The sequence below is a fragment of the Sphaerodactylus townsendi genome, linkage group LG06 (genome assembly GCF_021028975.2).
Source record: "Sphaerodactylus townsendi isolate TG3544 linkage group LG06, MPM_Stown_v2.3, whole genome shotgun sequence".
NCBI lineage: Eukaryota > Metazoa > Chordata > Lepidosauria > Squamata > Sphaerodactylidae > Sphaerodactylus > Sphaerodactylus townsendi.
The window spans coordinates 3,184,530-3,199,676 of record NC_059430.1 but is presented as its reverse complement, the minus strand read 5'-3'; the positions used below and the strand labels follow the sequence as shown (position 1 = coordinate 3,199,676).

General features: G+C 45.2%; 1 protein-coding gene across 1 annotated transcript in view; it reads right to left on the bottom strand.

Moving 5' to 3' along the window:
* NME6 (NME/NM23 nucleoside diphosphate kinase 6) overlaps positions 1–15,147 on the bottom strand; it is a 581,226-nt gene that overhangs the window by 417,726 nt on the left and 148,353 nt on the right. The window lies entirely within an intron of this gene.

The following is a 15,147-nucleotide window of genomic DNA, read 5'->3' as shown; positions in this document are numbered from 1 at the left end:
CTGTATCTCTGCCCTTTCCCCTTGAAATACTTTCCAAATTCATAGATTCTGGTGGGCGCCCATGTTTGTCTGCCATAGAAGAGCAAGATTTGATAGACAACAACAAGATTTCCAAGTTATAATAAGTGTTTAAGTGTTGAAGCTCATACCCTGTGAGCTTTGACTCTCAAAAGCTTAAACCCATGAAATCTTGTGGGTCGCCGCCCCCCCCCCCCACACACACACACATTAATAACAAATAGAAAAAAACCCAGTATCAGATAACGTGAAATAAGAATAAGAGCAAAGAATGGATGTAAACTTGATTAAAACTCTGGGAACTTCAAAAGCCAACATAATTATATGAATGATATTCTATCAAAACATAAAATGATCAGTGGGAAGTTAATAAGGAAGAAGAAGAAGAAGAGTTTGGATTTATATCCCCCCTTTCTCTCCTGCAGGAGACTCAAAGGGGCTGACAATCTCCTTGCCCTTCCCCCCTCACAACAAACACCCTGTGAGGTGGGTGGGGCTGAGAGAGCTCCGAGAAGCTGTGACTAGCCCAAGGTCACCCAGCTGACGTGTGTGGGAGTGCCCAGGATAATCTGAATTCCCCAGAGAAGCCTCCACAGCTCAGGCGGCAGAGCTGGGAATCAAACCCGGTTCCTCCAGATTAGATACACGAGCTCTTAACCTCCTACGCCACTGCTGCTCCTGAAGAAAAAAATATTCTATCATTGCTGTGATTACCAGGTATTTTCTTATTTGATATAATTTTCCATTCCCTTTTAAAATCTTCTTTGTTCCAACACAATCATTTCATTACTAAGCCCCAAGCAAACTGTTTGCTGTTTGTTGTTTAAACATAACACGATCACAATATATATATCTATATGTATTTATATTTTAGTGTATGAATTGCTCCTGTTTGATGTTGAGTGTTGTTCACCGCCCGGAGCCCTTCGGGGATCGGGCGGTATAAAAATCGAATGAATGAAAGAATGAATGAATGAATGAATGAATGAATGAATGAATGAATGAATAAATAAAATATGCATCCTCTTCCATGATTACTTTTCCATTTAAGAGTAACATGAGAAATAGATCGTGGAATTCTTGGTGAAGTCTAGTGGGTGGGGATGGCGCTGCCCTGCCCTCTCCAGGGGAAGCTAAGGTTAGCCCATGGGCACCATCACTACCACCCACACTTTTCCGGGGGGGGGGTAGTGTTTTTAGGTAGTGGACGGAGCCAAACAGGGCTTTTTTCCAATAGGCCTTCTCCTTGGTCCTTGCAGGATTGATTGGCCGTGCAGATTTTTAAAGTGTTGTTTTCACAGCAGCTGCCATTACGTTGCAGGGATCTCCACAATGTGTACTTTAAGCTGTCTGTATTTTTTTAAAAATACTCCTACTACTACTACTACTACTACTACTACTACTACTACTACTACTACTACTACTACTACTACTATTATTATTATTATTATTATTATTATTATTATTATTATTATTATTATTATTATTTATTGGGTTTATAGACCACCCTCCCCCGGAGGGCTCTTGTATGTGAACAAATATATAAATAGTATAATAACATCAGATTAAAATACCATAAATATAAGTTAAGGCGGCTCTAATAAAAAATAAACCCTACCCCATTTAAAATGCAGCATTAATTAATTAACTCAAGATGGCGCCTGCTATCAATTCCCTCAAAAAACCCCAAAGGGGAAGGGGTGGTAGGATCTACATGATGTTACAAGAGAAAGAAGAAAAAGGGAGGGAGGGAGGGGCCCCCTATCAACAGCCAGTCTCCCCAAAAGCCCGGTGGAACAGCTCAGTCTTGCAGGCCCTGCGGAACTCAGCAAGATCCCGCAGGGCCCTGACAGCTGGTGGGAGAGCGTTGCACCAGGCAGGGGCCAGAGCTGTAAAAGCTCTGGCCCGGGGGGAGGCCAGCCGTATCATTGAAGGGCCAGGGATCACCAGTAGATTGGCCTCTGCCGAACGCAGAGACCAATTCGGGACATATGGGGTAAGACGGTCCCGCAGATACGGAGGTCCCAGGCCGCGCAAGGCCTTGAAGGTTAACACCAACACCTTGAAAATGATTCGGTATTCAGTTGGTAACCAGTGCAAGCGGCGAAGCACAGGTGTAATATGTTCTCCCCTGGCACCCCCTGTGAGCATACGAAAGCCATCTGGTTAAACAGGGCATCTGCCTGAAATGTTGAAGTACAGAACTACTGTTAGAGATGTGTATGACCTCACTCCCTGACATTCTGTGGTTGACCATGTCTCCTGAGAGCCAGCATGGCGTAGCGGTTGAGAGCAGGAGGACTCGAATCTGAAGAACCTGGTTTGATTCCCCACTCCTCCACTTTTGCAGCAGACTCTTATCTGTTGAACTGGATTTGTTTCCCCACGACTGCACAGGAAGCCTGCTGGGTGACTAGTCACAGTTCTCTCTGAACTCACTCAGCACCACCAACCTTACAAGTGGTCTGTTGCAGGATGAGGAAGGGAAAGGAATTTGTAAGCTCTTTTGAGTCTCCACACAGGAGAGAAAGGCGGGGTATAAATCCAAATTATTATTATTGTTATTATTGTTGTTGTTGTTGTTGTTGCTGCTGCTGCTGCTGCTGCTGTTGTTGTTGTAGATTTCACAGCTGCCAGATCTTTAGCTGGTTGTTGGCCTTCATTACAATTCGAGCCTCACCCAGAAGCCTAGGAAGTTGTAATGTATTGGCGTAGTATTCGTGCGCATCCCAGCAGGGCTGCCTTCTGAATTTGACAGATGTTAATTTTGTCAATTCGAAGATGCTTCAAGTGCTGCCCTAGTGTTTTGGGGATGGTGCCCAGCGTGCCGATTACCACTGGGACTACCTCAGCTAGTTTGTGCCATAGATGCTGAAGCTCGATTTTCAAATTGTGGTATCTAGTGACCTTCTCGTGTTCTTTTTCAATGATCCTGCTGTCACCGGGGACTGCTATGTCAATGATGGTCGCTTTCTTGTCCTCGATCACGGTGATGTCTGGTGTATTGTGTTTCAACACTTTGTCCGTTTGGATTCGAAAGTCCCACAGGATCTTGACCTTCTCATTTTCCATTACTTTCTCTGGACAATGTTCCCACCAGTTCTTAGCTGTTCTTATGTTGTAATTCTTGCATAAATTCCAGTGGATCATCTTGGCCACTGAGTTGTGTCTCTGTTTGTACTCAGTCTGGGCAATCTTTTTGCAGCAGCTGAGGACGTGATCTACAGTTTCATCAGCTTCTTTGCACAATCTGCATTTTGCATAATCTATTATTATTATTACTATTATTACTATTATTACTATTATTACTATTACTATTACTATTACTATTACTATTACTATTACTATTACTATTACTATTACTATTACTATTACTATTACTATTACTATTACTATTACTATTATTATTATTATTATTATTGGTCACACTTCTTATGTTTTTAGTCCTGTTTAACAAGTTTTAATCTGTATATTATTTTATTTATTTATTTTTATTTATTATTATACCTGTATACCGCCCTCCCCCGGAGGGCTCAGGGCGGTGAACAACAAGAGAACAAAATACACAGATAGAGCAAAGATAAAATCAATAAATATCAAAATCAATTAATAGTAGTTAAGGCTCTATACTCATTTGTATAACTTTATAAACTGTATAACTGCATAATTTGTATAACTTTATAAACTGGGTCCATAGACCTTAATAAACGTTGTTGTTGTTGCTGGGTGCAGTTTGTTGGGACTACAGAAACCAGCAGTGCCGCAAAAGATCTTCTTCAATCAGGTATTGGCAAAGCCCACTCGGCTGCATCCTGGAGCACTCTTTCCTGCCACACCCGGGAAAGACACAGCTGGTGGGCGCAGAGATGTTTCCCCTTTTCATCTCCTTGTCCTTCTCTTATCTATCTGCAGCATTTCTCCTTCTGATATGCTTGCTCTCATCTTAGTCCTTTCATCTGCCTTATGTTTATCTTACCCATCTCCACAGAGGCATTTCCTTTGTTCTCCGCTTTTGTTCCAGGTGTGAGACGCAAAATCAGAAAAGCCAGACACAGGAAGTGAGAAGGTCTGTCTCTTGGGCCATTGGCTGGCCCGGCCGACAACACACCAAAATTTGTCTCGTCTCCACTCCTGGCAATCCAGGACCTGGAGGGAGAAGAGAGGGCCCCACCCTTCCTCCAGTACCGTGCCCACAAATATCAAATCAAATATAGGAATGCTCTCAAAAATGTTTTTATTGTTTATATTTATATTGTTATATTTTTTAAAAACCCTTCTGTCCGCCAGGTCAAGTTATCCAAAATCTGTGGTGGAAATTAGCATTACTGTGCAGAATGGAAAGTGACATGAAGCTTCTTTATCTCGGGTCAATCCAGGTCACTTGTCTGCTCAAACTGGCTGTTCGGATGGAGGTCTTTCAACTGAACGGAAGGTGCCGGCGATTGAACCTGGGACCTTCTATATGGGAAAAAAATATGAGCTGCAACCACTAGCTGTGGTCTCTCTACAGCCACAACCGGAATGACCTTATATTCACCTGGAACGACCTTATAGTCCAGCCATTCCCAACCAGGGTTCCGTGGTACCTTGTGGTGCTGTGAGCATGTCCCAGGGGTACCGCGGCAACACTACCGCCCCTCCTCATTTTTGTGGTGTCTCCCGCTGGCGCCAGCAAGGACATGGAGCTGGCCCAGGGGGCAGGGCCTGCTGCAAGGTCTGCAGCCACTCCCCCCCAGTGCTTCCCTTCACCCTGGGAGGGGAAGGTGGGGAGGGGTGACAAGCAGGGGCACTGGGGGGAAGGTGGGGGGATGGCAGGGGTACCGTGAGGTGTGAAGAGTGAGGTCAAGGGTACCCTGACCTTGAAAAGGTTGGGAAACACTGTATATAGTCCAAAGAAAGCACAGTCGGTGGTAGTTTTTTTAATTCTACTTAGTATGGTACCCCTCAGGGCCGCTGGCAACCTTTCTCATATAACAATATAAATTTCAACAATAAAAACATTTTAAAGCATTCCTATATTTGATTTGATATTTACAGGCATGATTTGATGGAGGAGAAGTCGATCTATGGCTACCAATCTTGATCCACCTTGATCTCGAATTGCAAATGCCTTAGCAGACCAGGTGCTCAGGAGCAGCAGCAGCAGAAGGCCATTGCTTTCACTTCCTGCCTGTGAGCTCCCAAAGGCACGTGGTGGGCCACTGCGAGTAGCAGAGAGCTGGACTAGATGGACTCTGGTGTGATTCAGCAGGCTAGTTCTTATGTTCTTATGATGTTTACAGGCACAGTACTGGAGGAAGGGCGGGGCCCTCTCTTCTCCCTCCGTGTCCTGGATTGCCAGGAGTGGAGGCAAGGAATAGAGGGTACTGGCGTGTTAACCGGCAGACCAGCAGAATGACCAAGAAAGACAGACCTTCTCGCTACGTGCGTCAGGCTTTTCTGATTCTCCGTCTCACACCTGGAGCGAAAGCGGAGATCAAAGGAAATGCCTCTGTGGAGATGGGTAAGATAAACATGATAAGGCAGATGAAAGGACTAAGATGAGAGCAAGCATATCAGCAGGAGAAATACTGCAGATAGATAAGAGAAGGACAAGGAGATGAAAAGGGGAAACACCTCTGCGCCCACCAGCTGTGTCTTTCCCGGGTGTGGCAGGAAAGAGTGCTCCAGGATGCAGCCGAGTGGGCTTTGCAAATACCTGATTGAAGAAGATCCTTTGCGGCGCTGCTGGTTTCTGTAGTCCCAACAAACTGCACCCAGCAACAGCATTTATTAAGGTCTATGGACCCAGTTTATAAAGTTATAAAAATTAAAATATACAGATTAAAACATGTTGCGTCAGCTGCTTTGGCTCCCAGTGGAATTCCGAATCATCTTCAAGGTGTGGGTTTTGACCTTTAAGGCCTTCTGTGAAGGCTGGGTTCCCTGCGTGCCCTGAGAGACCGCATTACCCCATGTGTGCCTACTCGAAGCTTCTGCGCTCGGCAGAGGCCAATTTGCTGGTGGTCCCTGGCCCCTCAATGATGCGGCTGGCCTCCACCGGGGCCAGGACCTTTACGGCCCTGGCCCCGGCCTGGTGGAACACTCTCCCTCCAGCTGTCCAGGCCCTGCGGGATCTTGGTGAATTCCGCAGGGCCTGCAAGACTGAGTTGTTCCACCGGGCCTTTGGAGTGTCCAGTCGCTGAGGTGCGCCCCCCCTTCTTTGCTTTGCTCCTTGGCTCTTTTGCTCCCTATCTTTTATAATTTATTTTTGCATATTTATTGTTATTTTCAGGGAGGAGTCCGGCCGCTCCCTTCTTTCTGTAGTGGTTTTAAAGGAATTGGGCTACGGGACGCCATTAATATTGTTATTGTATTTGACCGCTGTTTAAATGGTTTTAATGGATTTTAGTATATATGGTCACTATTGTGACCCTTGTTATATATTATAGATAGATAGTGTTATTACACAGCCAAGTACCAAGGGATTGGAAATAGGTCTCATTTAAATAATAAATAAATAATAAATAAAAATAAATAAATACATTAAACAGGACTAAAAACAAATTAAAGGGATTACAGTATATTAACAGAACAATATAAAATGGAAATTACAAAGTCAAAGAAAGAACGTTCAATCCCCTTTAGGAGCCCGCAGCTGATGCCTAGACCTTACCACCACTGAGAGAAATGTTTCTACTGTGAGGGTAATACTATCATTTTTATCTTCTAGATTAAGAACCCTGACCAAATGGCCTGGATACTGGCCGGTCCTTAACTTCAACCGTGGCCAGATTCTCACTTGTCTCTCCCTGCTATAAAGTTCACACAAGAGAAGAATATGTTCTATTCTCTCTGGTTCATTTTTATTACAGGGACAGAGCTTTTGAGACAGTGGCGTACCGGGGGGGGGGACAGGAGGAGCTCGAGGCCCAGGCGCCACTCACCTGTGTGACATCTGACTGCCTGCCTGGCTCACCCACTCCGCTCGCCGCTCGTTCCCGTCAGCCACTCACTTCTCCTGCTTGTGCACCCCTCGTCATTTGCCCCCCTGCCCCACTCGCCATTCGCCTGCCCCGCTCACCCCTCCTGCTTGCTGCTCACCCTACTCTCCCATCTACCACATTCATTTGCTGCTCACCCACCCCTTTCACCTGGCTGGCTCACTTGCCTGAACTGGGGGGGAGGTCAACTTTGTGGGGAGGACACAATTTGGGGAACACAATCAGTACTTGCCCCGGGGTGCTATTTCCTTCAGCTATGCCATGCTTTGACGGTAAGGAAGTCCCTGAAACCCTCTTTTAGCAAAAAAAAATCTGCAGCCATCCCTTGTTTACGTTTTGTCTGCTTTGGGGGATCAGCAAGTCTCTCCCCCCCCCATTCCCATGGATCTTATCCATCATGCTTTCCTCTCCTGGCCAAATTAGTGACCTCTGATGAAACAATTCATCATGCAACAGGCTAGACCAGTCTTGGCGAACCTTTCAGGCTCGGCGTGTCAAACATTCAGAAAACTTGACTCTGCTGGTGTGTCACCTCCCATAACCACCCTGAACAAAAGAGGAACAATTCTTTACATATTCATCTATTTAGGGGGGGAAATGCAGTCCAATCATGTGCAGTGCTATGTATTTTATAAAGAAACATCACATAATTACAAAAATGACCCAGATTCAAACAGGGAGAATAGTTGTTGGTGAATGTTGGCTGGTCACGCAAAACACTGGGGCTACACTGACTTGGAGAGTTGTCTTAAACCAGAGGTCCCACCCTTTCTTGGCATGCAGGAACACTTTTTACTTCTGATACAGGGTGGTTGATGCAGCACAAAATGGCTGCCATAAGAAGTGTGATCAATGATAATGATAATGATAATGATAATGATAATGATAATGATAATGATAATGATAATGATGATAATAATAATAATAATAATAATAATAATAATAATAATAATAATAATAATAATAATAATAATAATAATAATAATAATAATAATAATAATAATAATAATAGGGCAGCACTTGAAACGTCTTCAAATTGACAAAATTAACATCTGTCAAATTCAGAAGGCAGCCCTGCTGGGATCCGCACGAATACTACGCCAATACATTACAACTTCCTAGGCTTCTGTGTGAGGCTCAAATTGTAATGAAGGCCAACAACCAGCTACAGATCTGGCAGCTGTGAAATCTACAATAATAATAATAATAATAATAATAATAATAATAATAATAATAATAATAATAATAATAATAATAATAGTTTAAAACACGAAAGGAGCAGTGGCTAAACAAGCCACTCCATGGGCAGTACTTTAACAACATTGAAGGGAAGGTATGAGCACAAGCCAGAGAAGTCCACAGAAAATGAAGAAGCAAAAATACTCTGGGACTTTAGAATACAGACAGACAGACACCTGGCACACAACACCCCAGACATAACAGTGATAAGAGAATAAACATGTTTAGATCATAGATGTTGCTGTGCCAGTTGACTAACAAGGGTAGGGGACAAAAGAGCTGGGAAAGATCACAAAATACAGGGACCTGGAAGTGAATTTGAGCGGTGTGGCAAAAAAGAACAACAGTGAAATCCCACTAGTAGTGGGGTCTCTAGGAGGAATCCCAAGAAATCTTGAAAAACATCTGGAAAGCCTAAACTTGGACAGAACATCAGTCCACATGCTGCAGAAAGCGGCACTTCTAGGAACTGCACATATTCTTCGCAAATACCTCTAATATCCTAGGTCCTTGGGAAGGACTCGATATTCAGAGATGAATTCCAGACACTTGTGCTGTGTTGTTATGTGTATAATAATAATAATAATAATAATAATAATAATAATAGTAGTAGTAGTAGTAGTAGTAGTAGTAGTAGTAGTAGTAGTAGTAGTAGTAGTAGTAGTAGTTTGGGGTGCTGTGTGGTTTCCAGGCTGTATGGCCGTGTTCTAGCAGCATTCTCTCCTGACGTTTCGCCTGCATCTGTGGCTGGCATCTTCAGAGGATCTGATAGTAGGAATGGAAAGCAAGTGGAGTATATATACTGTGAGGTCAAAAGGTGAGGCCCTCTGAATAGAGTAGCCTGGTATGTGAGTCACAAAGAAGTCTGTAGCCTGGGAGTAACAATGAAGATAATGCTGCTAGAACACGGCCATACAGCCTGGAAACCACACAGCACCCCAGCAATTCCGGCCGTGAAAGCCTTTGACAATAATAGTTTGGATTTATACCCAGCCTTTCTCTCCTGTAAGGAGACTCAAAGGACCTTACAAATTCATTTCCCTTCCTCATCCTGAAACAGACACCTTGTGAGGTTTGTTAGTTTGTTTATTTCTCCCCCGCCCATTCCCATAAGGGAATTGGGATCTTGGAAAACGGATGCGCATTGGGATCTTGGAAACGGATGCGTATAGCTTGGCAGAATGTGCTCCCTTCTGGTCTTGGTGATCGTCCCCCTGCGATTCATAAAGAGTAACAAACCACTCAGCGGCTACCCCATCCAAAACCGACCCAATGTCTCGTATTTTTTCGCGTTCAGAACGATATAGGTCATGAAATTCTTGCATATGGGCATCGAGTTGCAGGATGAAGTAAGGAAGTTTAGATGCGGTGCCATCAAAGCGAGCTGGGATGGGGGGTCTGTAGAACCCTCTTTCAATCGCTCTAGGTGTGTGTTGGGGTTGCTGCTGCAGGTAACCTGGTTGTTGTACTGGGTAGTGTAAGGGCGCTGGAGGAACAGGGGGTTGAGCAGGTGCTCTAAGTTGAAGAGCTGGAACCGGGCCGCGAGGCGCCGCGCCTCTGGCAGGGGGGGGGACCGCCGGTGCGGGGGTGAAAGTGTAGGCACCAACCGGGGTCCTAACCATCGTCTCATGTTGCCGTCGTAGAGTTTGTTCCAGTTCAGCCAATTCCCTTTCCTTGCGTGTCAAGGCATCTTGGTGCGCGTGCAAAGCTGCCCTCTCTCGATCCCAATTTAGCTCTTTACGTCACGCCTGTAAAGGCTGAAGTCCGTTCACTCTCGCGTTTGGATAGCCTTGATGTTTTCCGCGTTCCGCGTTGTAATTCCATTTTGGAGTGATCAAATTTACTTTGTCATGGATGCGTGAGATTCTGCTGATACAGCAGGCGTAGCGCCTCCCTTTCCGCGATTTAATTCAAGTTAGAGTTCTTTGCGCTGGAGTTCCACGATCTGCTGCAACTTTTGGCGCTCCTCCTCCCAAAGTTCGCGTTCACGTTCCCAGCATACAAGTTTGATACATGAAGCATGGCTACTTCATCCTCCCAACTTTCTTTAGAAGGCATGGGAAAAGGATCAGGGTCGGGGTCCAGGTCCTCTGCAGGCGGATCCTTCTCGATTCCGCCAACAGCGCCACGGATCTCATCCATCCGTTCATCCGCTCCTGGTTCAGGAGCTGAGAAGGTGGTACGAAACCCCCTTCCGATCGCCGATCCGACCCTCGTCGCGAGTCCCTACTTCAGCGGGCGTCTTGAGGCGCGCCCCAGTTACTGTGCTCGTGCTGGTCCTTGGGAATGTCATCGAAATAGTTGTCTAGGAACTTCTCGAATGATTCCTGGGTGTCAGCATGGATAGTCGTCAGTCCGAGTTCCTCAGGGACTGGCTGCATTTGGGGTTTGTAATCCATACGTTGTCGGGTGGAAACAAACCGGTCGACAGGCTCTATCCATAGATAGCGCCCCAAATGTCTCGTGCATCTCCACGCGATCGACCCCATGGCGATCGTCCCAGTGGAAGAGAGGCAAACTTGCACTGGATTGAGGTCTAGAGAGGGTTACTAGCGAAATCGGATCATCCGCTAGATCCTCAGATTCTGGAAGGGAAGGCTCGAAACCCTCTATGGGGGCTATCGTGCCTTCCACATGGTCAAGAGTACTCAATCTCTGCATGTTAAAACACCAGAGATCCAAATAATTCAAAAGAAAAAGTGAGTTAGATTCCTGCCATAATGTAAGGAATTCCAAGGAGCAGAAATAAAAAGGCTTTTGGGTATAAGTCCGTTTATTCAGTCATCCTAGAAAGCACACACACACGACATGGCAGGAATGGGAAACCCCGCTCAAACAACAGGTTATAATGCTTACTAACCCATCCCCCCGGCCCCGTTCTCATGAGAACGGAATGCTACTATGCGAAAGCGAGATAAGCATTCTCACAAGGTTGGTGCAGGTCCTGGCCAGACGCCCGGCCAAAAAGAATCTCCGTCAAGGCCAGGTTTGGCTGTAAGGGAAACAAAACGACTGAGATCCTTACAGTTTAGAGAGAACTGTGACTAGCTCACGGTCACCCAGCAGGCTTCATGTGCAGGAATGGGGAAACAAATCCAGTTCACCAGATAAGAGTCTGCTGCTAAAGTGGAGGAGTGGGGAATCAAACCAGGTTCTTCAGATTCAAGTCCACCTATTCTCAACCACACCATGCTGGCTCTCAGGAGACAGGGTCAACCACAAAATGTCAGGGAGTGAGGCCATACGTAAGAAGAGTTTGGATTTATACCCCACCTTTCTCTCCTGTAAGGAGACTCAAGGTGGCTTACAAGCTCCTTTCCCTTCCTCTCCCCACAACAGACACCTTGTGAGGCAGGTGGTGCTGAGAGAATCCAAAGAGAACTGTGACTAGCCCACTGTCACCCAGTAGGAACATAGCAGTGCGGAAACACATCTGGTTCACCAGATAAGCCTCTGCCACTCAGGTGGAGGAGTGGAGAATCAAACCCGGGTCTCCAGATTAGAATCCACCTGCTCTTAACCACTACACCACGCTGAAATGATTGTTTTGGAACAAAAAGATTTTAAAAGGGATTGGGAAATTATATCAAACAAGAAAATACCTAGTAATTATAGAATAAGTTTTTCTTTATTATTAACTTCCCACTGATCATTTTATGTTTTGAAAGAATATCATTTATATAATTATGTTCGCTTTTTAAGTTCCCAGAATTTTAATCAAGTTTACACCCATTCTTTGCTCTTATCCTTAGTTCGTGTTACCTCATACTGGGTTGTTTCTATTTGTTATTAAAGTGGGGGGAGCAGACCAGCAAGATTTCATGGTTCTGGTGGGTTTTCCGGGCTGTGGGGCTGTGGTCTGGTGGAAGAAGAAGAAGAAGAAGAAGAAGAAGAAGAAGAAGAAGAAGAAGAAGAAGAAGAAGAAGAAGAAGAAGAGGAGGAAGAGGAAGAGGAAGAGGAAGAGGAAGAGGAAGAGGAAGAAGAAGAGGAAGAAGAAGAAGAAGAAGAAGAAGAAGAAGAAGAAGAAGAAGAAGAAGAAGAAGAAGAAGAAGAAGAAGAAGAAAGAGAAGAAGAGGAAGAGGAAGAGGAAGAAGAAAAAGAGGAGGAGGAAGAGGAAGAAGGAGAAGGAGAAGAAGAGGAAGAAGAAGAGGAAGAGGAAGAAGAAGAAGAAGAAGAAGAAGAAGAAGAAGAAGAAGAAGAAGAAGAAGAGGAGGAGGAGGAGGAGGAGGAGGAGGAGGAGTTTGGAGTTATACCCCATCTTTCTCTCCTCTTAGGAGACTCAAGGGGGCTTACAAACTCCTTTCCTTTCTGGTTGTTGTGGGTTTTCCGGGCTGTGTGGCCGTGGTCTGGTTCCTAATGTTTCACCTGCATCAGTGGCTGGCATCTTCGAAGGTGTATCACAGAGGGAAGTCTATTACACACTGTTTCTTGGGTTTAAGATTTTGAGAGTCACAGCTCACAGGTTATAAGCTTTGGCTCTTAAACACTTATAACTTAGAAATCTCGCTCTTCTAGGGCAGACCAACATGGGTGCCCACCAAAAACTATGAATTTGGAAAGTATTTCAGGGAAAACGACAGAGATACAGTGCATAAGTAATTATAGGAAATTAATTAGACCTTGACACGTGCTGTGACCTACCACTGTGCCATATTTCCTGGGACTTCTGCCAAGCGGATGAATTACTGTTTGCTTTGGGGCTGGCTGGGCACTTGGATGAGTTTGTTCAGGTACCACCACCACCCTCTCCCTCCCTATAAATATTCCAAGGGAGCACGACTGCCCTACACAAGTTACTGTTGGGACTGCCCTCCATCAATTCCAGACTATCCAGGAAAGGATCAGCAGGCAGGTGAGTTTTTCTGTCTCCGTACCCTCCTTCCTTTGGGTCTGAGTCTCTTCCTGGACACTGTCAGGTAACCAAGACAATGGAAGAATATCCTTTGGGAGCAGGTAAGACCAAAATGTTTTCAAATAAATTTCATGTGGCTGGGGTCCTTCTTCTATTTGCATAGCTCTGCTGTTCCGTGTGGAGTGTTTCTGCAGGTGGAACAGCACAATAAGGTAAATATTTGTCCCCCCGTGCTTTTGGGGGCAGGAAATGGTTTGGGGGGAGGCAAGAGCCTTTCCTTCCCCCATGTAGGAGTTCTGAGCACATTTGGCCTCTCCTTGTTCTTCTGTTTTTTTTTTTAAAGAAATTACATCCCTATTGTTTGCTACTGAATTACGCTTGGAACTTGAGTTGGAATTCCCTAGAGCTAACTCTTTACAAACTGTCACATGGAGTTTGGCCCACTGGCTCAGCATGCGTCAATTCTGGTGTAAAGCTGGGAGTGACATCATTGTGCAAATCAATGGTCTGGGATTGCAGGATGGTGCGAAACCCTTTCTGGGTTCACACTGGCGGTGAAATGGCTGACTTCCCCACATTTCCCCGCATCTGTCCTAACAAGAACCTGATGGAGAATTTGTTACAGCGAATTGCCAGGTAACAATAAGTGATTTCAGCTCAGCAACTTAATGAGGCGCAGGAAGCAGGCGTTTCTTCAAAGCAGGAAGGATTTTATTGCAAGTGATTTCTTGGCACAGCTCAGCAAAAGGACCTCACATGGCTGTGCATCAGCCCCTTTTATACATTTCCCAGTAACCCAGAAAGGGGGTGTGGGGCAGTCCCACCCCCACAGTGCAAAACCCAGGAAGGGGGCGGTCTCCTTCCATCTAATACAGAGAAAATATCCTAGAACACCAAAGAGAGAAAACAATCTCTTTGCACATGCTGATGAGATCAAATCCCAAGAAGCAAGGGACTGCACCCTCCTTGCCTGAGGTGGTTCCTTGGGAAGTGTTAGACAAAAGACAAAGTTAAATGATCCAATGAATTCTTGGATCCTGAAAGTGGGATGTGTGAACAGTCCAATGAACTGGATCCTGAGGAGGTAGAGCTTCAAACAGTCCAATAGTAAAACAAGGTGACATCTTCCAAGGCTGGGTGACCCTTGAGTTGCTGGCAACAGATTCGATCAATGAATTGAAGAGGGTCGTTGTTCTTGTCAAAGGGTCGGCTGGGCGTTGGTCTAAGCAGCATTCCAGAGTCAACTTCCTTGTCACTTAATATCAGTCTCTACAAGCTACTGCTTTTGCTGACAAACACAAATCTTAAAAATAACATTTTAAACTTAAACATTTAGGAAACATAGTACAATACAGACACATAAGAATCTCCTAAATTAACAGTAACAAAACCTTAAGCTAACTGGGGAACCTAGTTAAACTAAAATCCTAAGCAGCGGGCAAATCATACATTCAATTCTAAACGGGCTTTTATTACATCCTAGAAGGGCATAAACAAGAGGGAAATCATATAGCATTGGCACAATCATGCATATACATTCTTTGTGAACCTTATGAAGGCTTCTGAACCACACAGGTCTCTGTATCCGGGCAGGGAGCCAGTGTAGCCAGGCAACCTGACTTCAGGAAAATATTGTGTTTATTTTCCCATCGGTAACAAACCAGGGATGTGCCATTAGAGGTGTTCCCCATAGTAAGTCTGGCTCTGACCCACAGCGTGACCCACGGCCTCCAGGCATCATGTAGGACACATTAATGCCTCTTTGAGTAAGTGAAAGCACAAAACCCTCACTCTGAACTTTGCTCACACTTGGCTGCAACCTTCCCAGCTGGAGTTGGATGATTGGGAAGGGAAGGGGGACCTGAAAGACATCCAGCTGAGATCCTGGAGAGCCACTGCCCGTCTGAATAGCCCTTGATGGGCTGACTTGGTAGAAGACAGGCTTGTATCTGTTCGTGTGGCCAGCAATATTTCTCTCCAGTGGAGCCAACGAGGCTCAAGGAAGTCACTATCCAGTTTTGCAAGGAAGGCCCGGCTTACAGACCTGTCTTGTAC